A 25,690-nucleotide genomic window follows, 5' to 3' on the forward strand; every position below is an offset into this window, starting at 1 on the left:
GTTGTGTTAGCTTGACCTACCCATGGGTAAGTGATGTTTTTTCAACTATTTAGATCTGAATTTATTTGTGTGAAAAGTGTTTTGTAATTGTGTTCATATAGTTCCTGGGTTTGTTTCAGCAAGTAGATTCCTAAATATTTTATAATGTCTACAGTAACTTTAAATAGAATTTCTCTGTCTCTTGCTTTTGGGCTTTGTTGGTAATATATAGAAATGCTGATGGGTTTGTTTTATATTCTGCAACTTTGCTAAAGTTGTTTATTATTTCAAGTAGTTTTTTTACTTGATTCTTAAGTATATCATCATAACATGTACAAGGAGTGATAGCTTTGTTTCTTCTTTGCCTATTCTAATTCTTTCAATTTTTTTCTTTCATTGCTAAAATTAATGTTTCTTTTTTTTTCTTTTTTTCTTTTAGGCAATTGGAGTTAAGTGACTTGTCCAGAGTCACACAGCTAGTAAGTGTCAAGTGTTTGGTCTGAGGCTGGATTCAAACTCAGGTCTTCCTGACTTCAGGGCCGGTGCTCTATCCACTGCACCACCTAGCTGCCCCCATAAAGTTAATATTTCTTGTATGATATTGAATAACAGTGGCGATAATGTTTCACCCCCTTGTTTCACTTTTGATCTTATTGGAAATGCTTCTAACTTATCCCCATTACATATAATGCTTGCTGATGGTTTTCGGTAGATGCTACTTATCATTTTAAGGAAGAATCCGTTTTTTTCCTATGCTCTCTAGTATTTTTAATAGGAATAGGAGATGTATTTTGTCAAAAGCTTCTTCTGCATCTATTGAGATAATCATATGATTTCTATTTGTTTTGTTATTGATATGGTCAATTATGCTGATAGTTTTAAAATTTTTAAAATTAATTTATTTTGATTTATCAACAATCACTCCCATAAGCTTTTGAGTTTTAAATTCTTCTCCCCCTCCTTCCCCATTTCCCTCCCCAAGATGGGCATGCAATCTATAGGCTAGATATATACATTCCTATTAAACATATTTTCACATTAGTGATGTTGTAAGTAAGAATTAGAACCAATAGGAGGAATCACCAGAAAGAAGAAACAAAACACAAGAGAAGAAAAATACAGCAAATAGTAGGCTTGGATCTGCATTCAGATCTTTCTTTGGATGTGGATAGCATTTTCCATCATGAGATCTTTGGAGATGTCTTAGATCCTTGCATTGCTGAGAAGGGCTAAATCTATCAATGTTAGTCATCACACAACATGGCTGTTACTGTGTACAACATTCTCCTGGTGGTTCTGCTCACTTCACTCAGTATTAGACCATATAAGTCTTTCCAGGTTTTTCTGAAGTTTGCCTGCTCATTATTTCTTATAGCACAATAGTATTCCATTACATTCATATACCACAACTTATTCAGCCATTCCCTAATTGATGGGGCATCCTCTCAATTTCCAATTCTTTGCCACCACAGAAATAACTGCTATAAATATTTTTGTACATGTGGGTCCTTTTCCCATTTGTATGATGTCATTGGGATACCGCCCTAGAAATGCTATTGCTGTGTCAAAGGGTATGTACATTGATAGTTTTCTAATATTGAACAAGCCCTGCATTCCTGGTATAAATCCTACCTGATTATAGTGTATTATTAGCAAGATAAGTTGCTGTAATCTTTTTGCTAATATTTTATTTAACATTTTTGTATTTATATTCATTAGAGAAATTAGTCTAAAATTCTCTTTTTCCATTTTGACTATTCCTGGTTTAGGTATAAGTACCATATTTGTGTCATAAAAAGAATTTGGGAGGACTCCTTCTTTGCCTTTTTCCCCAAATAGTCTATACAGTATTGGAATTAATTGTCCTTAAAATGTTTGATAGAATTCACTTGTAAATCCATCTAGCTCTGGAGATCTTTTTCCAAAGAAGTTCATTGATGGCTTGTTCAATTTCTTCTTCTGAAATTGGGTTAGGTATTTTATTTTCTCTTCTATTAATCTGGGCAATTTATATTTTTGTAAATATTCATCCATTTCACTAACATTGTCAAATTTATTGGCACATAGTTGGGCAAAATAGCTCCTAAATATTGTTTTAATTTCCTCTTCATTCATGGTGAATTCACCCTTTTCATCTTTGATACTGGTAATTTGGTTTTCATCTTTCTTTTTTTAAATCATATTAACCAAAGTTTATCTATTTTATTGGTTTTCTCATAAAACCAGCTCTTAGTTTTATTTATTAGTTCAATAGTTTTCTTACTTGCAGTTTTGCTAATTTCTCCTTTGGTTTTCAGAATTTCTAATTTGATATTTAATTGGGGATTTTTAATTTGTTCTTTTTCTAGCTTTTTTTAGTTGCATGCCAATTCATTGATTTCCTCTTTCTCTATTTTATCTGGGTACACATTTATAGATATAAAACTTACCCTAAGAACCACTTTCACTGCATTCTATAAGTTTTGGTGTGTTGTCTCATTATTGTCATTCTCTTAGATAAAGTTATTGATTGTTTCTATGATTTGTTGTTTGACTCATTCATTCTTTAGGATTAAGATTATTTAGTTTCCAATTAATTTTCAGTCTATCTTTTCATAGCCCTTTATTACATGTAATTGTTATTGAATCATGACCTGAAAAGCATGCATTTAATATTTCTGCCTTTCCGTACCGGATTGTGAGGTGCCCTAGTACCTGGTCAATTTTTGTGCAGATGCCATGTACCACTGAGAAAAAATGTAATTCCTTTCTAACCTCATTCAATTTTTTCCAGAGGTCTACCATATTTGTTTTCTAAAATTCTATTCACCTCCTTAACTTCTTTCTTGTTTATTTTTTGGTTAGATTTAATCTAGTTCTAAGAGGAGGACGTTGAGGTCTCCCACTAATATAGTTTTGCTATCTATTTCCTCCTGTTACTTCCTTAATTTCTCCTCCAGGAATTTGGTTACTATACCACTTGATGGAAATATGTTTAGTAATGACATTACTTCATTGTCTATGGTGCCTTTTAACAGGATGTACTTTTGGTCCTTATCTCTTTTAATTAGATCTGTTTTTGCATTTACTTTGTCTGAGATCAGGATTGCTACCCTTGCTTTTTTTTTTTTTAGTGAGGTGATCGAGGTTAACTGACTTGGCCAGGGTCACACAGATAGTGTGTGTCAGATGTCTAAGGTCAGATTTGAACTCAGGTCCTCCTAACTCCAAGGCCAGAGCTCTACTCACTGCACCACCTAGCTAGCTAACCCACCTGTTTACCTTTTTATGCCTCTTTTGAGTCTTTTATTTGAAGATCAAGTTTTTCACTGAGCTTGTCTTTTCATCAGGAAAGTCTGGAAGTCCCCTATTTCACTGAATATCCATCTCCTCCCTGAGAGATTATGCTCAATTTCACTGGGTAGTTAGTTGATCCTTGGTTGTAATCCAAGCTCCTTTGCCTTACAGAATATCATATTCCAAGCCCTCCAATCTTCCAATGTAGAAGCTGCAAAGTACTGCATAATCCTGACTGTGGTTCCATGATGTTCGAATTGTTTCTTTCTGGGTGTTTGCAGGATTTTCTCCTTGACCTGGTAATTCTGGAATTTGGCTACAATATTTCTTGGCATCTTCAATTTGGGATCTCTTTCAGGAGGCGATTGGTGGATTCTTTCAATAACTATTTTACCTTTTGTTTCTAGGATCTCAGGGCAGTTTTCCTTCATGATTTCTTGAAAGATGTTGTCCAGGCTCTTTTTTTGATCATGGCTTTCAGGTAGACCAATAATTTTCAAAATATCTCTCCTGGATCTATTTTCCAGGTCAGTTGTTTTTTCAATGAGGTATTTTATGTTTTCTTCTATTTTTTTTTCATTCTTTTGGTTTTGACTGATTCCTGATATCTCATTAGCTTCCACTTGCCCAATTCTAATTTTTAATGAACTGCTTCCTTCAGTTAGATTTTGTACCTCATTTTCCATTTGATCAATTCTGCTTTTAAAGGAGTGGTTTTCTTCAATGTACTTTTTTTTCCATTTTGTCAACTGTATTTTTAAAGGAATTGTTCAATTTTTCTTCTACCTCTCTTATTTGACTGTTAAAATCCTTCTTGAGCTCTTCCAAGAAGGCTTTTTGAGCTTGAGATCAGTTCATATTCCCCTTTGAGGTTTTGAATGTGGGTATATTGACAATGTTGTCCTCTCCTGATTTTCTGTTTTGATTTTCCCTGTCATCATAATACTTCTCTATGGTCATTGTTTTTCTTTGTTGATTTTTGCTCATGGTGTTTGACTTTTTTCTGGCTTTTAAATTTGATCTCTGCTTCTGGGGCACAGAAGACACTGTCCCACGCTTCTTGTGCTCGTGCTAGGGCCCTGCGTATTGGTTTTGTGTTCTGAGGCCTCAGGTGCTGGCAGCTGGAGGCTGTAGGGGTCTGGTAGCTTACCTGGTACTGAGCTGGAACTTCTGGAGGTGGTTGGTGTGTGCCTAGTGTTGGCACTTGCCTGCTCCACCACCCTGGGGCTCAGGATCTCCTGCTGGTTTGCTGAGGTGGAGTCCACCACTTGCTTGCTGGGACACCTCCTGTCCTGCACTGGTCCCCTACAGCCACAGCAGGAGGGACCTTTCCCATTAATTCCCCTAACCTCCCAAATTAAAAGGCTGCTGCATTTCATCTTTCTACCAGCTTCACTACTCCAGGATTTTTCCTGGGGCAACATTCTCTAGCAATTTATCCTGGGGCAATATTCTCTTTTTCAAGGTCAGTAAGGGAGAGTGAGAGTGACTTATTGTTTATTCCACCATCTTGGCTCTCAGAAGTAGAAATAGGTGACTTTGAAACATTCTGTCTCTGGGCTGATCGATCTAGGAACAGCTGCTGTCACAGCTGTTTCAGTCACTCCCAAGGCCTGCTCCTGGTTTGCTGGGGCCGAGTGCTATATTGACACAGCCAGTGCTGGTATGTGCTTTTCTCTATCACCCGGGTCTAAAAGACCCCTCCTGCTGACCAAAAAACCTCCTGTTGTCTTTGGTGTCCATGGACTGAGTAGTCTGGAAACCACCAGTGCTGCCAATGATTCAATCCCCAAGGCCTGATCCACCTTTGCTGGGGCTAGGTCTGCACTGGCACAGCCTGCACTGAACTGAGCTTCTCTTTTAGCCTGGTGGAGCAGACCCACCCACCTACCCACCCCAGTCGACCTTTCAGGCTGTCCTGGGCTGGAAATCCACCCCACTCTGTCCCACCATTCCAGAATTTATTCAGAGTCACTTTTCAAAGGTATCTGAAGGGATCTGGAGGAGAGCCCAGGCGAGCCCTTGCCTGCACTCATCCATCTAGGCCCCGCCTCCAGGTTAGTTGATTTTCAAACTTGGTAAACCTTTCATCAGCTATTGCTCAGTGACTGAAAGGACTGCGTTTGCAATCATAAGGTTAACATTATCCAAAGCATGAGATTTTGATGCATACACAATAGTGATGTTACGAAAAAGGTGAAAGATCAGGTAACCAAGTTGTTCAAGCTCTTAAAAAATGACATCCAGAAGTTGTGGCACACAAAATGCATCGTGACAGCATGCCTCATCTTGATAAAATTAAAATAAAGAGATTATTAAAAACTCACAAAATTATATTAAGTGTAAAATTTTAAATAATTAAACCTCCAAATTGTATTTTTGTTAGTTTGTACCATTTATGCCTCTGTAAAAAAATTTCCACCAGTTACATGTAACAATAATTTTTAACATTCATTTTTAAAACTTTGAGTTCCAAATTCTCTCCCTTCCTCCCTCCCCCATTGAGGAGGCAAGCAGTTTGATATAGATTATACATATGTAGTCATACAAAGTACATCCATAATAGTCATATTGTGAAAGAAAACATAGACCAACCCCCCCCCAAAAAAAAAACCCTCAAGAAAAATAAAGGAAGTTTAAAAAAGTATGTTTCAATCTGTATTCACACATCATCAGTTCTTTCTCTGGGGACGGAAAGCATTTTTCATCTGTTATCTGTATTGCTGAGAATTGCTAAGTCATTCACAGCTGATCATCTTACAATAATGCTGTTATTTTATTTATTTATTTATTTTAGGTAATTGGGGAAGTGACTTGCCCAGGGTCACACAGCTAGTAAGTGTCAAGTGTTTGGTCTGAGGCCAGATTTGAACTCAGGTCCTCCTGACTTCAGGGCGGTGCTCTATCCACTACACCACCTAGTTGCCCCATTGCTATTACTTTGTACATAGTATATTCCACCTTATATCAGGTCATGCAAGTCTTTCAAGTTTTTCTGAGATTGTCCTGCTCATCATTCCTTATAGTACAATAGTATTCCATCAAAATCACATACCACACCTTTTTCAGCCATTCCCCAACTGATGGGCCTCCCCTCAATTTCTAATTCTTTGCCCCCAGAAATAAGCTACAAATATTTTTGTACATATGAGTTCTTTTTCTTTTTTTTATCTCTTTTGTGATATAGACTTAGTAATGATCTTACTAAGTCATAGGGTATGCATTGTTTTATAGCCTTTTGAGCATAGTTCCAAATTACTCTATGGAATGGTTGAATCAGTTCACAACTCCAACAACAGTGCTTTTTTAAAGTCTAATTTTTCCCACATCCCCTCAACATTTGTCATTTACTTTTTCTGTCCTATTAGCCAATTTAATAGGTATGAGGCAGTAACTCAGAATTGTTTTAATTTGCATTTCTCCAATCCATAGTAGAGCATTTTTTCATATAGCTATGAAAGGGTTTGATTACTTCATCTGACAACTGATCATATCTTTTGATCATTTGTCAATTGGGGAATGGCTCTTATTTTTATAAATTTGACTCAGTTCTCTATGTTTAAGAAATGAGGTCTTTATGAGAGAAACTTGCTTCAAAAATTTTTTTGCAGTTACTGTTGCTACCTGTATTTCCCTCCATCCTATCCCCCCATTTATTCTATTCTCTCTCTCCTTTCACCACATTTTGACTCTGACTACCCTCTTCTCCAATCTGCCTTCCTTTCTGTCACCACCCACCTCCTCTTATCCTCTTTTCCTCCTACTTTCCTGTAGGGTAAAATAGATTTCTATACCCAACTGAATGTGTATATTATGACCTCTTTGAGCCAGTTTTGATGAGAATAAGGTTCACTCACTTCTGACCTCTCCCTTCGTCCTCTCCACTGTAAAATCTTTTTCTTGCCACTTTTAGGTGAGATAATTTACTCCATTCTATCTCACTTTCTCCCAGTACATTCCTCTCTCTCACTCCTTAATTTTATTTTTTTAGATACCATCCCTTCATATTCAACTCACATCTGTACCTTCTGTCTATATATACTCCTAAGTACCCTAATATTGAGAAAAGACTTATGAGTTACAAATATCATCTCATATAGGAATATAAACAGTTTAAACTTATTAAGTCCCTTATTATTTTCCCTTCCTGTTTACCTTTTTATGCTTCTCTTGAATCTTGTCAACTTTTCTACTCAACTCTGATCTTTTTTTTTTTAGGCAGTTGGGGTTAAGTGACTTGCCCAGGGTCACACAGCTAGTAAGTGTCAAGTGTTTGGTGTGAGGCCGGATTTGAACTCAGGTCCTCCTGACTTCAAGGCCAGTGCTCTATCCACTGCACCACCTAGCTGCCCCTCAGCTCTGATCTTTTCATTAAGAATGCTTGAAAGTTCCCTCATTGAATGTCCATTTTTTTCTCCTGAAGGGTTATACTCAGTTTTGCTGGATAGGTGAGTCTCGGTTGGAATCCAAGCTCCTCTGCCCTCTAGAATATCATATTGCAAGCCTTCTGATCATTTAATGTGGAAGTTGCTAAATTTTGTGTTATCCTAACTGTGGCTCGATGATACTTGAATTATTTCTTTCTAGCTGCTTGCAATATTTTCTCCGTGACCTGGGAACTCTGTAATTTGGCTATAATATTCCTGGGAGTTTTCTTTTTGTGATTGGTGGATTCTTTCCACTTCTATTTTATACTCTGGTTCTAGAATATCAGGGAAGTTTTTCTTGATAATTTCTTGAAAGATGATGTCAGGTTCTTTTTTTTTTTATTAATCATGGCTTTCAGGTAATCCAGTGATTTTAAAATTATCTCTCCTGAATCTATTTTCCAGATCAGTTGTTTTTCCAATGAGATATTTCATAGTCTTCCATTTTTTTCATTCTTTTAGTTCTGTTTTATTGTTTCTAGATTTCTCATAAAATCATTAGCTGCCATTTGTTCTAATTTTTAAGAAATTATTTTCTTCAGTGAGCCTTTGGACCTCCTTTTCCATTTGGCCAATTCTGCTTTTTAAGGTATTCTTCTCCTCATTGGCTTTTTGGACCTCTTTTACCATTTGGCCTAGTCTGTTTTTTTAAAGAGTTATTTTCTTCATTACTTTTTTGTGTCTACCAAGCTGCTGACTCATTTTTCATGATTTTTTTGCATCGCTCTCATTTCTCTTCTCAATTTTTCTTCTCTCTTTCTTACTTGATTTTCCAAATGCTTTTTGAGCTCTTCTATGGCCTGAGACCAATTCATATTTTTCTTGGAGGTTTTAGATGTAGGAGCTTTGACTTTGTTGCCTTCTTCTGAGTATGTATTTTGATCTTCCTTGTCACTATAGTAACTTTCTATAGTCAGAGTTTTATCCCATTGTTTACTCATATTCCCAGCCTATTACTTGACTTTTAACTGTTCATTAAAGTAGGGCTCTGCTTCCAGGGTGGAGGGCACATTGTCCCAAGCTTCAGGGGTTTTGTGCAGCTATTTTCAGAGATACTTCTAAGGACCTGTAAGTTTTCAGCTCTTCCAAGGTGGTATGATCTAAGGAGGGGTGTTTACTACTCTCCTGGCCTGTACTCTGGTCTATGAGGGACCACAACCACACTTTTCTGCCCTGAAACTGTGAGAAGGATACTCTCTCCATTGCTGCCACAAGCTCTGCTATGCTAGTGCTCCTCCTCACTTTGGGACTGCCATCCAGGACTGCAACCCTGATCCAAATATGGACAAAGCAAGAGAGTCCTGCCTCAGTGCTAACAAAAAGACCCCTGCAGTCTTCTTCTGACTAGTTCTTTGACTCCTTCCTGTCTGTGTGCTGAGAATTCTGGAAGCAGCCACTAATGCTGCTTATTTAGTAACTCCCAAGACCTACTCCTAGTTTCCTGTGGCTGAAGCTATGCTCACTTGGCCTGTGCTGGATTATGCTCCTCTCTCACCCTGATGCAACAGACCTTTTCTGTCAACCTTACAAGTTGTCTTGGGTTTGAAATTGGTTTGACTCCATCTTTTTGTGCATTCTGCTGCTCCAGAAATTGTTTAGAATAATTTTTAAAGTTATTTGGTTCCCTTGTACATTTATGCTTCTTATTAAAACTTCGACCTACATAAAGATTTTTGGGAAATGGTCTACTATCTGAGCCATGTTAATGTAAGAATTATTTGGAACTTATCAGCTTTTAAACCTAGGTCAGGTATTGCCCATGCATGTAAAACATCTTCTGATAACATTAGTATTCAACTTGAAAGTTTTACTGGTATTACAATTCATAGACAACAACACAGTTATCTACTTCATATAGTCACAATCGTCCAGGGAATAATTCTTGTATATGAATCATATGAGGCAAATGTTAGGTCTTTATAATAAGTGTATTTATAACTTCATTATTATCAATGACTTTAGCTTTTGTTTTTAGATAAGGATTATTGACTCTTATCTATTATGTGTAGAAGTAGGGGTAGTAGAGTAATAAGTATTAGGAATTATACCTGGGAGAATAGTTCAGATAGCTGCAATTTCTTGAATTATGTGAGTTAATCTTGTTGTTAGCATAAGAATAATAACATATAGCAATGCAAATAATTATTAATGTGTGATAATGAAAATTCTCCTATAATAAGTGATGCACTCTTGAAGTCCCAGTTAAAATGAATGGCATTTAAATTATATACGGTTTAAGCCTATACCAATACCTTGTATAAAAATTTCTAGTAGTTATGAAATTGACTGAAATCAATCTTAGGAGATTCAATTTCCTCCTTTCTTGTTAGGATTTTACAAAGGCTGACTACATAAAAATATGATATAGTAGGGGACAATCAAAGACAAACCATTATTGATTTTGGTTAATTCTATTAACATGAACTTCATACTTAGCTATGAAGACTTCTCAAATTATAAAGACTATTAATATTATTGTTATTAATGAGCAAAAGGAATATATTAAAGATTATGAATATGCATCTGAGCAAAGTATCATTGTAGTATTCTTGAAAGGCCTAGAAAGCACTGTGAGAAGAATGTTATTATTACTTATGAATATTATTGTGAAATAAATTTTTGTTCATAAATCACTAAGTATATAGTGAGTAAATAAGGGAAATCAGTGAATGAAGCCTCCTATGAGTAACAAAATATGTGCCATATAAGATAATTATACAATGATGAATTAGCTAATGCAATTCCCGTTAATCCTCCAATTATATATTTACGTGTGAGTATACGTATGTGTAGATAGACAGATAGATAGATAGATAGATAAATGAAGCAACCACTTATAACATTGCAGGTGATCATTAAATATTGCTTCCATAAAGAGTTGCTAATCAGCAACTTAATTCCTTGGAGGAATTAAAATAATTATTGTAGCAGAAGTAATATATTCACTTTGTTTTTAACATTTACATAACACTTAACTATGTGTCAGGTATTATGCTAAGTTTTTTGCTATTATCTCATTTGATTATGGCAACAATTCAGAGAGATAGGTGTTATTATTTCTATTTACAGATAAGGAAACTGAAGCAGAGGTTAAATGGCTTGCTCAGGATCACATGGCTTAGCAAGTTTCTATGACTAGATTTGAACCCTGATCTTCCTGACTGCAGGTCCAGCACTATCACATCCCAGCCACTTAGCTGCTAGGAAATAGTAGACTGTAGTGTCTATGTTTACACAAACTATAAACATGATAAGCTTATATAATAAAATTATGAAATCCAATTGGTGCTATAGCTCAAACTAGACCTATAAATCCAAAAGGGTTATTTTTTTCCTGCATAACATCACAATATGTGAAGTCATAAGGGCAGCTGGTGGCACAATATATAGAACACTGGACTTGGAATCAGGAAGACTTCTCTTCCTCAGTTCAAATCTGGCCTCAGACACTTACCAGTTATGTGACACTGGGCAAATAACTTAACTCTGTTTGCCTCAGTTCCTCATCTATAAAATGAGCTGGAGAAAGAAATGGCAAACCACTCCAATATCTTTACCAAGAAGACCCCCAAAAGGGATCATGGAGAGTTGCATATGACTGAAATGGCTTTACATATGGGAAAAATACCAAATCCTAGTAGAATTAAAATACATACTTTTGCATGACAAAAAAGAAAATCAGAATAAATACTTTAAAAAAAACCTTTTTGTGATACTCATGACGATATGCATTCTTTCAATGACTCAGAAATTTCCTTGTCTTGTGTAGTACACTTGTTTCCTGGTGGAAGTCTAAGCTCCAGTAACTTATAGATCCTGATGCTTACTGACTTTGATCCCATATGAGTTGCCATCATCTAGCCCCCATCCCTTACTGAAGGAATTTTGTGAAGTTCTAGATAAGGTGGGTAGTATGCTCAAACTCAGTGAAAAGCTGATATTAATAATATGGTTTTTAATATAAAATGAATGGTATTAGTGTAGGTTATGTTAAATTCTAAGAAGGAAACACAATTCCAGAATAATAGTTACTGTGATTTTAATAGCATATTTGGCCAGAAATATTATGACAAATTGTCCTACAATATACTCTATATTAAATCTACACAGTAATAGTCTCAATTAAAATCCCACCTCCCACAGGAAACCTTCCCATACCCCCTCTTAATTCCAGTGCCTTCTTTCTGTTATTTCCTATTTATTCTGTATATATCTTGCTTTGTATATATTTGTTTGTATATTGTCTCTCCATTAGATTGTAAACTCCAAAATGAAGACAGGGGCTATCTTTTGTCTCTTTTGTATCCCCAGCACTTAGCACAGTGCTTGGAACACAGTAGGCACTTAATAAGTGTTTATTTAATTGAATTGAATCTGTAGCACACTCTGTTAGGTCAAACGGTGCTTTGTTAATTTCAGCTAAGGTTGACCTCCCTGGCCTCCTTTTAAGTCCCAACTAAAATCTCACCTTTTACTTCCTAATCCCTCTTAATTCCAGTGTCTTCCTTCTATTATTTCCTATTTATCCTGCATATATCTTGGTTTGTATATATTTGTTTACATAATATCTTCCCCATTACTCCTTGAGGAGATGGACTGTTTTTTACCTCTTTAAATAGTAGTCACTTAATAAATGTTTATTGATTTTAATGATTGGTTGAAATATATAACATTATTGCAAGTAGTCAGGTGGGAAAAATGAGTCATATATGTTCTTGTGTGAAGATTAACTTTTTTGGGTAAAAAAACCACTAATGAGTATAATGAAGAGGAGAATAATGGCTAAGTTAACTTTGTAGAAAGTTGTTTTGGGTATTGTCTATACAACAACTAATTACCACAAACCTGGGTTTGGAAGTTCATCCTGATTACAAAATATAATAATAGTCCAGATAAGGTTAAGATTTTAGCCAAGTAGTGTATAAGGTATAGTGGTAAGTTTAATGGTATTTGAATGGTTAGTGCTAAGGTTAAGGATAGAATTGGGACAATCACAAATATAGAGATAGATGAGCTTAGTGGGCATAAGAGTACTTTTATAAATACTTTAACAATGCTTCTATGCATATGCCTATAATCATCCCTTGTTGTTCAGTCATTTTTCAGTCATTTCCAACTCTTTGTGACCCCATTTGGGGTTTTCTTGGAAAACATATTGAAATAGTTTGCCATTTCCTTCTCCAACTCATTTTTACAGATGAGGGAACTAGGGCAAACAGGGCTAAATGATTTTCCCAGGGTCATACAGGCTGTAAATTTCTGAGGCCAGATTTGAATTCAGAAAGATGAATGTTCCTGACTCCAAGCCTGGCACTCTATCTATTGCATCATCATCCCTACGGACCAATAATGTTTGGTCCTTTTCAAAATCATATATAACCTAGTATTTTTATCCAACTGATGTTTTTAAAAGCTGCTATTATTCTAGTACTAATAGGATAAGAATAATGTAAATGAGTAAAATTTTTTTAAAAAATTATTAAATTTGAACCTCTGGGTATAAAGATTTTTGTTTTATGCAACCCTAATTCCCTAAGTTTAAAGTTTCTGCTACCTTAATAAAACCTTGCTTTAAAGTAATTAGTAACTGAATAAGTACATTTGGATTTTTTTATATATTTGTTTTAATGCTCTTATTTCTCCTCTCTCTTCATGCAGGAAGAAATAGAAATATAGATAGAAACTGACCTGGATTTCTCTGGTCTGGTCTCACATAGAGCTTTAATCACTGCATAACTGATACACCATCAGAATGTCCTGATCCAAAATGAAGTTATAAACTTTATTTTTTTGTTTGGATCTCTAATAGTGTTATGTTCTTATCCCTGAGATAAATTGTTCCATTAATCAAAATATGGTTCAATTACTAGTTTTAAGATGGTTCTAATCATTATATAGATTTCCTTTAGGTTGAATGGAAATATGAGTCTTTGTAAAAAGTTCAACCATTTCCACTCTCATCCATCAAAACAAACTAAGTTTTCTACATGATAACCTTTAAATGTTTGAAAACTGCTCCTTCTGTCAATCTTCCTATGGCTCACAGGATTTACAAATTAAAGGGAGAATAGAAACCATCTACATTCAAACAACTGAAGTAACTTGCCCAAGATCCCCTGGGCAAGTTATATTATTATTATAAATAATAATGTTAGGATTTGGGGGGGGGAAAGGATTTGGACCTAAATTGTCTGACTCCAAATTCCATACTTTTTCTGCTAAATGTTGCCTATCATGGTTTTCAGTCCTTTTACCTTATTCTGAGTGCATTCTCATTTTAAAATATCCCTTCTAATTGTGTTATCCTAACATGAATATGGTCTAAAAAGCATAGGGTAAATTTTGTTATAGTAGGGTTTGAAAAAAATCTGGATAGGTTTTCATCAGTATAAGGAACCATATTATATCCACTTATAATAGCTATCTCTACCAGCTTCTGTAATCCACTAATTTGATATCTTCATTTGAGTCACTGGTAATGAGTTTATCTCTCTCCAGTATTAATAACTAATGACTGAATTAGGGCTAAGGTTTTTCTCCTCTTCTACTTCCTCATTTAGAAATCAGCCTCTGTATGTTATTCAGGCATCCTTTGAAGTACAAGGCTGATAGTGAAAGGAAAAACTCAGGTCTGTTCAATGGGTAAAGAAATTTTAGTTTAAGTGAATTGATGCATTCTGGCCCATTGTGTTTTATCCAGACAGGTCTGGGAAAATGTAGATTCTCTCTTTTGTCGGACAGGTGATATGGATACAGATAATTCTCTTTGACTAAAACCTAGTAATTAGAGTTACAACCCCTAGCCCCTCATCAGAATAAGCCCCCCTCTCATTATAATATTCATTCTTCTTATTACTTGTTAACCAGAGTTGATTCCACCTTCAGAAATACCCACTATTCCAAGGGCTCATAAGCCTTGAGTGGGTTCCATGATTTGTATTTGGTCTAAGAGAGATGGTCAAATGACCATCCTTTTATTAATAATATGCTAGCATGATTAGTAAAATGATTAATTATCCAGAAACTATGTCTCTGGAACTTTTTATATGTCACAATAGATATTAATTAGAATATAATTAAGGACACAGACCCATGGCATTCCTCTAGATAATTCCTTTAAGATTGATATCAATTTATTCATCATAACTCTTTGTGCTGTGTTATTCAACTAGTTCTGAATCCATCTATGGTTACTATCTATATATAATGGTAATATATATATATATATCATAATATAATGAATTACTCTGTTAAATGCTCAATAGTATTAATAATAAAATAACAACAATAAGTAATAGCATTTATATAGTATAATATATTCCTGAATCTAGGTCCAGCATTGTAGCCACTGTACCACATTAGCTGCCACTTCATAGATCTAAATATAATATGCCATATCTATAGCATTTCTGACTTACTAACACTATCTACTATTTTCTAATCCTTTCCTCCAAAAAAGGAAATAAGGTTCTTTAAGTATCAGTTCTAAAGCAATGCTCTCCACTAAATCTTTCTCTTTTACTAAAGGTCTGATCACTTTCTTTTGGTACACTGGAAGACAGTTCTGCGAGGAACTCTGTTCTCCTTAAAGACAGAGTTAGAGCAGTTATTGGACAAGGGTAAAAGACCTTTGATCCAGATGGGTTAGGTAACTTCCATCCCCATACCTTAACAAGATTAGGCTACTTATTTCAGTTAATGGAATGATGTCTTGAGTTCTTCTTTGACCAAGAAGAAAAGAGACTCCTTAGAGAGAGTGGTGAGAATTGAATGGTTTCAGGAAAATGATTCTCTGTAGTATGCTATTATAAGTTACTATTGTTCTGAGACTATAACCTAAACTCAGAACTCTTTCTCAGTTTTGACTTTGTCTTTTTGTTGTTGCTTATTTGAGAACATTATAAATTGTAACTTCAAAAGGGGCTGTCTTAGAGATAGGTTTTCAAAGGCATGAGAGTATATCTCTTTCTCTACCTCTGTCTCACTCCCTGTAGAAACCAAAATTAATAAAATTGTTTCTGGCAGGTATATGCCTAAGTGCAGAGTACAGAATTTTCTTCCACAGATGATTTCATATTTTCTTAATGTATCAAAATTACAAATCTCCACCTTCTTCAATGTACTGCCAAAGCAAAGAGTAGCTGATTCTATCACAATATCAAGGTGCTGTGGGAGAACAGGAGGAAATAGCACTCACTCACCGTAACACTGAATAGCATTTAAGATATTTATTCATCAGTGCAAGTATACTTATAGAATCCCCAAAACTCTCTAGTGTGAGATAGTAAAGGCTGGTATACAATAGAAGACTTTCAAATAAAAGGAATCATTCTAGTCTTAAGGTTGAGACAAGATGTGTTTTCAAGGTATAAACCCACTCAAATGAAGCAGTGGCTCCAGTCTCTGAGACCAGGAGAAAGTAGTGTCATGAAAACTTGGGAAGTAAAGTATGTACAGAAGGAAGGGGTGAACAACATCATAAACTGCTGTAGTTTCCTTCTGTGTTTTTTTTTTAATCATTAACTGCCCTACTGGATATTTCAAATTATATTTTCCATACACATCTCAAACTCAACTTATCCAAAATGGAACTCATTAACACACCTCTTTTCTGAATTTCCCTATTCCCTTTTTAGTCCCATCCCTTCCAATCATTCTTCTAGTTACTCAGATTCCAAACCTAGAGTCATCACTGACCTTATGTTGTGTATCCAATCTATTGCCAAATCTTTTGGTTTCTGCCTCCACAATGTTCTTTATATTCACCCCCCTTTCAACATCTTTGCTTGTTTTCTTAAAAACACCAGTTCAAATCTTTATCAAATAGAGCATTTGAAACTATTGATAACCTCCTCCTCCTGAATACATTTTTACTCTCTGAATTTCATACTACTCTCTCCTGATCTCTTACTAGTTGACTATTCTTTCTCAATCAATCTCACCCCATAATCATGTATGCCCCCCAAAGCTATGCTTGCTCTCTTATATCCTTTCCCCACATACTTTCTCAGTGATTAGCAAAAAAAACCCCAAAAACTTATGAATGGGTCTCCCTGTCTCAAATCTCTCCCAGAATGGTAGAAAGCACATTGACTATCATGGAATCAGAGAACATATGTTCAAATACCAACTTAGACATTTACTGTCTCTGTAACTCTGGGAAAGTCATGTAATCTTCCTGGACCTCAGTTTTACCTTATCAGTAAAATGATGGAGTTGGACTAAATGATTTCCAAGGTCCCTTTCAGCTCTATAACAAAGTAACTGGTATAAAATACAATAATTAAATTTATTGAAATAACCTTACAACTTTTTGCATCTCAAAAAGCTTTTAATATACAGTATGTTCATGATATGTCATTGAATTCACAAGATTTTGACACATTTTTTAATTATCTTGAAACTATATATTTATCACATTGGATATTAAGTGTATGTTTAACCAACACTCCATTTCCCTAAGTTTAATGTAGATTACAACTGACTGGCCTTTCAATGGAGTTTAAATTAGATGAGTTCCCAGCACACTGTAGCAGGTTCTTCATGATCATTTGAATGTATTTCTTAACTTGTTATGGTATGTAACATGAGGCAAGATCGTGTTTCAGAATTTTATTTCAATTTGCTAATTCTTGTAATTCTAGAATAATTCTGCTTCTCAATATGTTAATGTATTTATTAGATCTTATTCTCTCAGTGTGGAAAAGATTTGCAGGCCTATGGGAAGTAAAAAGCATACACAAAATGTTTCTGGGTAGATGTTTTACAATCTGATTGACCTGGGAAAAAAGGGAGTTATCAGTAAAAATTAATATTTTTTCAATCTTTACCATATTATTTTACTTTTTACTTTACTTTTTACTATTTACTATATTATCCTGCCCATTATAAGTACTTATTCTTCATAACGGTTGTTAGAAATAGCTTTTGAAAAATTAGCTTCTTGTTCTTCTAACTTCAAAAAGCCTATGCTATACCAAAGAGAAATTACTAACAACCCCTACAACTGCCAGGTCCTTCTGAATGTCGTAGCTTAGTTCTGCAGGATTGATAATACTATTTCCTAGCTTGTCAGTTATGGGTATTTTTTATTAAACTTGTGACCAAAGGTTCTTTTTTTTCTTTAATAGGACATATCTAATGTAATTGTACATTGAACAATTCTTTTATTTACATATTTATTTAAGATTCTGACCCATCTTTCTTTTTTAAAATTTATTTTATTTTTTCTCAATTACACATAAAAACAAATTTTAACATTTAAAAAAAATTTTAGAGTTCTAAACTCTCTCCTTCCCTCATCTTGCCCTTTCTTGAGAAGGCAAACAATTTGATATAGGTTATACATGTGCAATCATACAAAACATATTTCTACGCTGCAAAAATAAAGGCAAAAAAAATTCCAAGAAAAATAAAGGAAGGAAAAATGGATGCTTCAATCTGCATTCAGATTCCATCAGTTCTTTCTCTGGAGATGAGTAACATTTTTCATCATAAGTTCTTCTGAATTGTCTTGGATCATTGTATTGCTGAGAAGACCTAAGGCATTCAGAATTAATCATCCTATAATATTGATGTTACCATACATTATTCTGGTTCTGCTCACTTCATTTAGTATCAGTTTATATTGATGGGGTGTGCCCCCTGCCCCAAAGGGAATCTGGCTCCCATTTGTCTACAGAACCCAGCTCCTCAACTCCCTTTGAAAGCTTTAGCCCTACCTTTTGATCTTATTCAGATGTGCCTTTGTGCCTTTGTCCCTTGTACTAAAAAGAATCTGGCTCCCATTTGTCTATGGGTCCCAGAAAACCCTTAAACTTTTAGGTTCTTTATTGACTCCCCTTATCTCCCTTTGAAAGCCCTAGCCCCACCTTTTGATCTTATATAGATGCCTTTCAAACTTCTACCTTCCAGTTCCCTTCATTATCTATTCCCATTGTCTATTCAATTTCTCAGACCTTCCAATTGGAATTCTTACCTAGACCCTTTTCCCAGACCCCTCCTCTGGCCACCCAAAGTTACTTTAGTGTATTTGAGATCCATGTTGGCCCCCATTTGAATACTGAGAATCTCTCATGCCACAAAGGCTGAGCTTTTCTCATGCCTGCTCGTCCTTAAGGGTGTCACCTGGCCTATATGTTTTACCTCTAATAATCTCTAATAATTATCTCTGGCTGGAAGAAGATTTGAGTTGAATTCATTCAGGCAGGGCCTGGTGTCGCAATCTTGGGATTCAAGCAGAGCACCCCAGACCTCTAGACCTCTTCACATATAAGTCCAGGTTTTTCTGAAATCATCCTGCTTGTTATTTCACTAGTGTTTCAGTTAATTCTCTTGGATTCTTTAAGGACATCATCATATCATCTGCAAAGAAGGTTTTGTTTCCTCATTGCCTATTCTATTTCCTTCAATTTCTTTTTCTTCTCATTGCTATTGCTAGCATTTGTAGTATAATATTGAATAATGTTGACAGTGGACATACTTGGCTTCCCCCCTGAACTTACTGGGAAGGCTTCTAGATTATCCCCATTACAGAAAATGCTTGCTGATGATTTTAGATAGATTCTACATATCATTTTAAGGAAAGTTTCCTTTATTCCTATGCTCTCTAGTGTTTTTAATAGGAATGGGTGTTGTATTTTGTCAAAGCTCTTTTCTGTATCTATTGAGATAATCATATGATTTTGTGGGGTTTGTCATTGAAATGGTCAATTATACTGATAGTTTGCCTAACATTGAACAAACCCTGCAATCCTCATATTAATTTGTGATATATTGCTGCAATCTCATTGCTAGTATTGATTTAAACAATTTGCATTATTAGTGAATAGTAATTCATTACAGAAATTGGTTTATTGTTTCTTTCTCTGTTTTTGACCTTTCTGGTTTAGGTATCAGCACCATATTTGTGTCACAAAAGGTATTTTGTAGAATTCCTTCTTTGTCTATTTTTACAAATAGTTTATATAGTATTGGAATTAACTGCTCTTTGAATGTTTGGTAGAATTCACTTGTGAAAGCCATCTGGTCCTGAGGATTTTTTTTTTAGGGATTTCACTGATGGCTTGTTCAAGTTTTCAGTTTCTTTTTCAAAGATATGGTCATTTAAGTAATCTCTTTTCTCTTCTGTTAATCCAAGCAATTTATATTTTTATAAATATTTATGTATTTTTTTAGATTGTTAGATTTATTGGCATATAATTGGGTAAAATACCTCCTGATAATTGCTTTAATTTCCTCTTCATTACTAGTAAATTCACCTTTTTCATATTTGATACTGGTAATTTAGTTTTCTTCTTTCTTTTACTACACTTCCATTTTAAAAATGATTTAATATTTTATTTCCCCTCAACTGCATGCAAGAGCAATATTTAACATCTGTTTTTTACAGTTTTAAGTTCCAAATTCTTTCCTTCCCTCTCCCCATTGAGAAGGCAAGCAATTTTATATAGGTTATATATGTGCAGTGATGCAGAACACATTTCTCTATTAGCCATGTTGGGAAAGAAAACAAAGCCCCTTCCCCCCAAAACAAACAAGAAAAAAAAGAAAATGAAAAAAGGTATGCTTCAATCTGCATTCAGACTCTATCAGTTCTTTCTCTAGAGATGGACAGCATAATCCTTCTTAATTGTCTTGGATCACTGTATAGCTGAGATTAGCTAAATTATTCACTGCTGATCATTGTACACTATTGCTGTTGTTGGGTACAATGTTCTGGTTCTGCTCATTTCATTATGGCATTCAATGATGTAGGAAACTTTTGACAGTTGGCTGACCTTCCTATAACATCTGACACTATTGATCACCTTCTGTTCCTACATACTCTCTTTCTAAACATTTTCCTGACACTGTTCTCTCCTAGTTCCCCTCCTGCCTGTTGGACTGCTCCTTTTAAACATCCTCTGTAGGATCTTCACTCATGTAATAACCATTAACTGTAGGTGTCCTTAAAAGCTCTATCCTGGGAACTCCTCTTTTCTCTTCATATTCACTTTGTGCTGTCATTAGTTCTCATCAATTATCACCTCAATTCAAATGAATCTCTCAGTACAAACATCAAGGGCTTTAAGTAAGTGAGGTTAATTAAGTTAAGCACCCACTTAAAGCCACTCGAACAAGGGAATTTTTTGGTTATTCCAAAGTTACATGAATTCAATTGTGACTGGATCTCAAAGCTAATGTTTGTAGATTATGTTTAAATTTAATCTAGGGGACTGTCTTTGCTCCTTACCCCTATTATATCTGACATCAGGGAAATGTGTTTAAAACTGCAAAAATAAGTTTTTTGTCTTTTAAGACATTTTGATCAGGGCTTTTCTATCATTGCCTTAAATGCAATCACTTTAGCATTTCAGTAATTTATGTTTAAGATGCATTATTACCATTGTAAAAGCTGTTTTTATAAGTAATGTTGGTAAAAGGTGTGAGAGAAATACAGCTCTCTTGATTTGTGAATTATTAAATATTAACTACAGATTCTAAAAGGTGAACAGTCTAAAGGCCAGAATGACTTTTAATTTGGAAAACTGTTTCTGCTGTTAAGTAGGCAGTCAAGCCTTTTATAAGGTGTTAATAAGTTTAGGAATCAAAATGGAGGACATTCATTCCAAGCCCCTTTTTTACCAAGTGGCATTTTCACTCAGAGTTTTGCAGACAGCAGCCAGAACCTTCTCAGTGACATAATGACATTACTTCAGATCGTATTCTCCATCAGGGAGGCTCTCTGGCTTCACAGTGGGAACAATGCCATTCTGCTGGCAAATGCTGGCACATTGAGTCAGCACATTGGCATTCTCTATGATGGCAAATGGGGAAGATGTATTATCCCCAGTCTTCAGTACACAATACCACTTGGCAAAGTCAGCTCCATCCTTCTTATATTGGGCACAGTGCTCACTTAGCCCATCCAGACCTTGGGTGGTAGTCTTGCCATTGGTCCCTGCCAGGGACACTACACCTTTGTCCACCTTGATGCCCACAAGCCACCCTTTGCCTTTATGACTTTGGAGAAGGGATGACTACCATTGGCTTTCTGGTAGAGTGTCTCATGGAAAAGGATAATACCTCCAATACAAGAGTTCACTCATCATCTGCTATCAGAAGCTATAGAAGCCTATTGAGATGCTGATTTTCCTCTGTGTTCTCAGTTCCAAAGGATTGCAGCCACTTGGCAATGCTATCTGTGGACTCATCTGCAGTCAAGATTCTCTTGCCCAGAGCAGCAGTTTGATGAGCTTCATCAGACAGTTCTTTCTTTTGATCTAGTATCTATGCTGGATATTGGCAAGGCATGTTTTCCTTGGCTCTGCTGGTAGCTTCTGATGGGAAGCAGACCTCTGATGGTTGAGAACTGAACTGCTGCCTCCTTAACCCTTTCTTGACCATGAAAAAAGACTGTTTAAATCACAGAGCAATTTTAAAATGAATAAAACTCAATTAAGGAATGTAAATGGTAATTTAAACCAAAGATTAAGGAATCTGTGAGAAGGGGATGCTTATCCCACCTCCACCATCTCTGGGCCCAGAGTGCTGTGGATAATGAGGACAGATATTCACAATGACAGGAGAGGGAAGTGAGAAAGTGACAATGAACTACTTTTTTAAGAAAGCTGAAGAAAAACTTCCAAAGCTTTCTATAACAGAATTGATTGTATGGTTAACCTGGAAGCAAGGTAACTAAAGAAAATTAGAAAGAAATCATGTATTTGTAAGCTCTTAGGAACCCAAAAGGGTAACAGAATTGTAATTAATCAAGGTTGTGTAAAATTTTGTGCTAAATTACAAAGGAGAAATTCTGTGGAATAAAAATTAGTTATTTAGTTTGAGATATCCAGTACTCTGTCCCTGAAAGACCATTCCGGTAGCATGTACCCCAGTCTTTAGAATCTCCTGAGTGCCAAAGCAAGAAGATGGGAATATGAGGCTGCCACTTGGAATCTCTCCCTATCTTTTGCCTGGAGGTTAAAAACTGAGGAGCCTTGGGGAAAGAGATGGTAGGGCTATGAATAGAATTGATTTGGTTCTTTAGGGATGATATCTGATCTGATCATTTTAAAAGACAGAAGAATTTGTTTTACATGTTACACCCTTATGAATTTTTTAAAAAGATTTTTATATCATAGGATTCTGGGAAGATAGCAGAGTAAGTCAGAAAACATTTGGCTTTCCAAATTTCCTCCACAAAAAAAAAAAAGAACAGAGCAGCAGAAATAAACAAAAGTCAGGGTAAAGCAGTTACTCCTAAGAAAACTTGAAAAGGCCCTAGGAAAGACCCCACTCCAGGGGCAGAGGTTAGGCCTGAGTGAAGTGCAAACACCTCCAGGCCACTCTGCAGAATCAATAAACAAGCCCTGGGGGCAGCGGGATTGGGAGGCTGCCTCAGCCTTAGAAACTTTCATCTCACAGTGTGAGGGTCTTTCAGCTGAGAAGATTGAAGTACCTTCCACTGCTGAGGGACGCCAAGGACAGCTATGCTGACCAGACTCATCCAGGGCTGTGGCTGGGGGGAGAAAGAGTTAGCACACACCTGGTGAATGCAGCAGTGAGGGTCAGGGACCATGCTGGCTGTGGACACTTGCAGAAAAGCAGAGTCACTGGTTTCAGTTCCAGGGCAAAGAGGACAGCTGTAGTTTGCAGTTAGAGGCAGGACTGGAGACAGCAAGAGTATTTGTGGGACAGTGTGGCTGGGAGCCCTAGCCTTGGCTCAGGAGTGGAAAGGAGAGTACAGGGCTGGGCCCTGGGACAGACCTCAGAAAATAACAGGACCTGAGGTTTAGGGCATCATTCCCCATACCTCAGGAGGATAACTTGATTTTACTAATAGCTGCTAAAAACAAAATAAGACAAAATACAAATAAAGATGAGTAAATAAAGGAGAAAGAAGCCAATCATAAACAGCTGTCATGGGAATAGAAAAGATCTGGGTTTGAATGGGATGTCCCAGTGAAGACTTCTCAGTGTAGCTAAAGTTTGGGATAAGACTATCCTAAATCTGGTAATAAGTTCAGGAGGTAGGATAGGGTTAAGTATAGATTTCTGGAAGTTCTTATTTTTTTTTTAGTGCCATATATCAGTAGTTAAAATCTGTCTGGTTGTTAAGCCATAGCCTATCTTTTAATCTTATTCACATGCACTTTTGCCCCTCGCCCTAAAAGAATCTGGTTTGTCTACAGGCCCCAGAAAACCCTTAAAAGGTTCCTTATCTACTCCCCTTATCTCCCTTTGAAAGGACCTTACTCAGATGCCTTCCAGTTCCCTCCATCATCTATTCCCATTGTCTATTCAATCTTTCAGACCTTCCAAAACAGTTGTAAACTATCTTTCTGTCATGGTGGCCTGGCTGCACAGTACAAAGTCTAGCTTGACTGCACATTTTTAATTGTTTCTTTGATATTATCTCAACAAACTAAGAAATATAGAGATGTATACTATTCCCTTTGTTCTATGGTAGAGTCTCGCATGTGAGATTGTGAGTCAAGTTAATGGACAGCTGGTGGGAGGGGGAATTTACCCGTTAGGGCTATTTAACCTGGCTTTCTGCTTCTGTGTCTTTGTCTCCCCTCATCAGAGCATACTGGTGGATGGACACCCAAATCTCGAGATTTGAAATAATAATAATAAATTAACTTTCCGTTTCTCCTTGGATACCTCTGTGTTTTTTAATTTGAGTGGCATCCCACACAGGTTCATATTCAGAGGAGGACAATAAAGCTTAAGAAGCCACTCATTTTTCAATAAGAAACATCAAATGGTCTCAAAAGCACAAAAAGTTCTTAAAGAACTTAAAAAGGACTTTAAAATCAAATAAAAGAGATCAAAGAAAATTTAGGGGAAAAAAAAGAACAATCAAAGAAAAGTTTGAAAAGAAAGTAAACTAACTTGAAAGAGAGAATCAAAAACTTAAGGAAGAAAATAATTTCTTGCAAACTAGAATTGGGCGAAGGGAAGTTAATGATGGTCTAAGACACCAAGAAACAATAAAACAAAATGAAAAGAATGAAAAAATTGAAGAGAATGTGGAACATCTCATCAGAAAAACAACTGATCTAGAGGACAGATCAAGAAGTAATATAAGAATAATCAGACTAACTGAAAATGATGATAAAAATCTAATCTTGAGAAGGCAAAGCAGAAATAGAAAAAAAAACCCCACCTATTACCACCTAAAAGAGATCCCAGGAGGAAAACTTACAGGAATATCATAGCCACGTTTCAAAGCTCCTAAGTTAAGGAGAAAATATTGCAAACAACAAGAAAAAAAGCAATTTAAATATCAGGGAGCTACAATAAGGATTACACAAGACTTAGCAGTTACTACATTGAAAGACCATAGGTCTTGGAATATTATATTTCTGAGAGCAAAAGAGTTGGGGTTATGACCAAGGGTTACTTATCCAGCAAAATTAAGTATAATCCTAAATGTGAAAAAAAAGGACATTTAATGAACTGAAAGGCTTTCACGTATTTGTGACAAAAATGTCAGAACTTAAGGGAAAATTTGACATATAAGATCCAAGAGAAATATAAGGTAAACATTAAAGACCAATTAATAGGGACTCAATAAGGTCAAATTTTACTTCTCATATGTAAAAATGTCATCAGTACTCATGACTATCACCATTATTTGGTTGGTTTGAAAGAAAGGCTTGAGCTGAGCTGTGTATGATGAAGTGATTTTAAAAAAAACTGTGTAGGGACAGATAAAAAGGAGTAACTGTCTCAGACAAATGAGGCATAAGAGGAAAAATTAATACAGAAAAAGCTAGCAAGAGGAGGGCAGATAGTGCTGGAACCTTACTCTCATCGGGAATGCATTAAAGAGGGAACAACTTATATATCTAAATGGTGTAAAGGTTTTCTAAATTAAGAAAGAAATAAGAAGGCAAAGGGATAGGACATGGAGGAGAGAATAAAGAAGGACTCTTGAAGGGGTGGGTAGGTTACAGAATAAGAGGGCAAGGTAGTGGGTAGAAGTAAAGCAGAGGAGTGAGGAGGGATAGGTCAAA

At 35.8% G+C, this 25,690-nt stretch overlaps 1 protein-coding gene and 1 pseudogene across 1 annotated transcript in view; both read right to left on the minus strand.

Annotated features, from left to right (window-relative positions):
- The window catches only part of SLC2A13 (solute carrier family 2 member 13), a 224,377-nt gene that overhangs the window by 73,377 nt on the left and 125,310 nt on the right, over positions 1–25,690 (minus strand). The gene's annotated exons all lie outside the window — the stretch shown is intronic.
- On the minus strand, positions 18,228–22,397 carry LOC144457835 (fructose-bisphosphate aldolase A pseudogene; annotated as a pseudogene).

This window comes from Phascolarctos cinereus, unplaced genomic scaffold (genome assembly GCF_003287225.1).
Source record: "Phascolarctos cinereus isolate Bilbo 61053 unplaced genomic scaffold, phaCin_HiC Scaffold_1;HRSCAF=81, whole genome shotgun sequence".
Classification (NCBI taxonomy): domain Eukaryota; kingdom Metazoa; phylum Chordata; class Mammalia; order Diprotodontia; family Phascolarctidae; genus Phascolarctos; species Phascolarctos cinereus.